The following is a 2,056-nucleotide window of genomic DNA, read 5'->3' as shown; positions in this document are numbered from 1 at the left end:
TTATATATATATATATATATATATAAGAAAGTTATATTGGGAATTACATTTTAAAGTAGAATTATTAAACAAGAAAGAAAAAATGAAAACAGCTGGTAATGTAAACAAAAGCAAGTTGGAAATATCAAATTTAAAGTGTCATAATGATATTGAAAGCCATAATTAGAATGAATTGGTTTTAGTTAAAATTATATAACTATGAATCTTAGTTATTACTGTGTAAAATGCTGAATTTTTCTGTTTAGTTTTTAACCATTCTTAGTCAGTGGCTCAGCGGTGAGTGTATGCCTCCAGCGCTAAACATCGGGTTTTAGTACCTGCGGTGGGCAGAGCACTAATAACCCATTGTGTAGCTTTGTGCTTAACAACAGACCAACCTAGTCAATTCCTTCTTTCTGCAATGTTTATACACTAAAGTGTTATCAGTTGTTGTTACATCTGTATTGTACACCTCATATTTCATATGTACTACTTTTTTATCAGTTACAAAGACTGGAAAAAAGTGTTTTCTTGCATAGAGAATCCAGTGTTTAGTTGCTGTATTTAGATAAGAACTTTTTTCTTTGTTCAAGCAGTAGTATTTATTTTAAATTTTGTGATGTATTTAGTTCTGCTGGAGTATTATTCTCTTTTAAAAGAAAAACCAATGAAGTAATTGATGTAAAAAAAGAAGAAATCTAAGTTTCAAGTTAAAGGGTTAAAGTTATGCAAACTAAAAATTAAAGATATTACTTAATGAACTCAAACTACAGAATGGACAAAAGTAGGAGATACTGCCATGACAACCTAACAATTTATTGAATAACTAGACTGTTTAGAAAAACCATCTCACACCCTAAGTATAATAGCAAAATAGAACACTGATTATTATCTTACATTTGATAAACACTTTTGAACCAATTAATTACATATTTTTATAGTTCAAGAGTAAGTCCTTGATATCAAAATTGTATTCCAACTGTTTCCTGAATTTTACATAACCCTGGGTATGGACAAAGTATTGGTATTTTTCCTATTTTGAACAAACAGATTTAAGTATTCTCTTAACATTAGTCTTGAAGAAATTTAAATACATGGCATCCTAAAAATTGAACCGTGTTACAAGTTTACATTACATTTACTCAGAGTTAATTTAGTATAAAGAAGAATGAATGTCAGCTTTATGTTCTATAGTTGTGAAACAGAATGATATTGCACATTTGTATTGTATATTGTACCTTTTGTGTTTCACCCCACCACTGGTTTTCTGCATATATAGCATGATTCAGAAGTTCATTGACAATAAGATGATTCAGAAATGGCAAGGTATTGGAAAACTATTGTAAACTTTATTGTGGTATGGAATAAGGTGTTGTAGGCCTACCCCGTGACAATGACATTGAAATCAACAAGTGCATGACAATAATAAATAAAGCGTTCTAAATCAAAAATCGATCCTCAAGAACAACAGTTATAGAAATATATTCATCTCTTCCATGAATGTTGAGTTGTACCATAGAAGACTGAAATCAAACCATAGCAAAGTTTGTTACACAAATCTAGGTTTGAGGTGTAATGTCAGAATTTTGCATAAGCATGTAATTGCACCTTTGAATGGTTAAAAAATATTAAAATAAACCCCTCATCATATAAGGCAGCACACAAGCACTGTGCTACAGCTGCATCCAAAACCATCTAAATAATGACACTGTGTTCAACTGAAGGACAATTTAACATTATTTGTATGGAAATTGTCACCACAATGCCAGACTGCTATCAGATTGAATGCAGAATGTTTTCTAGATGAATGTCGTCCTTTACATCAGTGTTTCTTAACATATTTGATACTGAGGGACTGGATCGCTGTCTTCCTAAACTGTCATGGACCAGTAAAATGTAACTACAATGTAAAACCATTACAATTTACATATAGATATTCTGTTAGTTTTTGTTTATTTGTTTGTTTTCATGAAACCCACAGACTGGTACCAGCCCCAAACCAGTGGTTGAGAAACATTGATTTGAATCATATGATAGGAAATGGGTGTCTACAGCTGTGTACTGCAGGCTCATTTAT

The sequence above is a fragment of the Limulus polyphemus genome, unplaced genomic scaffold (assembly GCF_000517525.1).
Source record: "Limulus polyphemus unplaced genomic scaffold, Limulus_polyphemus-2.1.2 Scaffold721, whole genome shotgun sequence".
Taxonomy (NCBI): Eukaryota; Metazoa; Arthropoda; class Merostomata; order Xiphosura; family Limulidae; genus Limulus; species Limulus polyphemus.
This window is presented reverse-complemented; position numbering follows the sequence as displayed.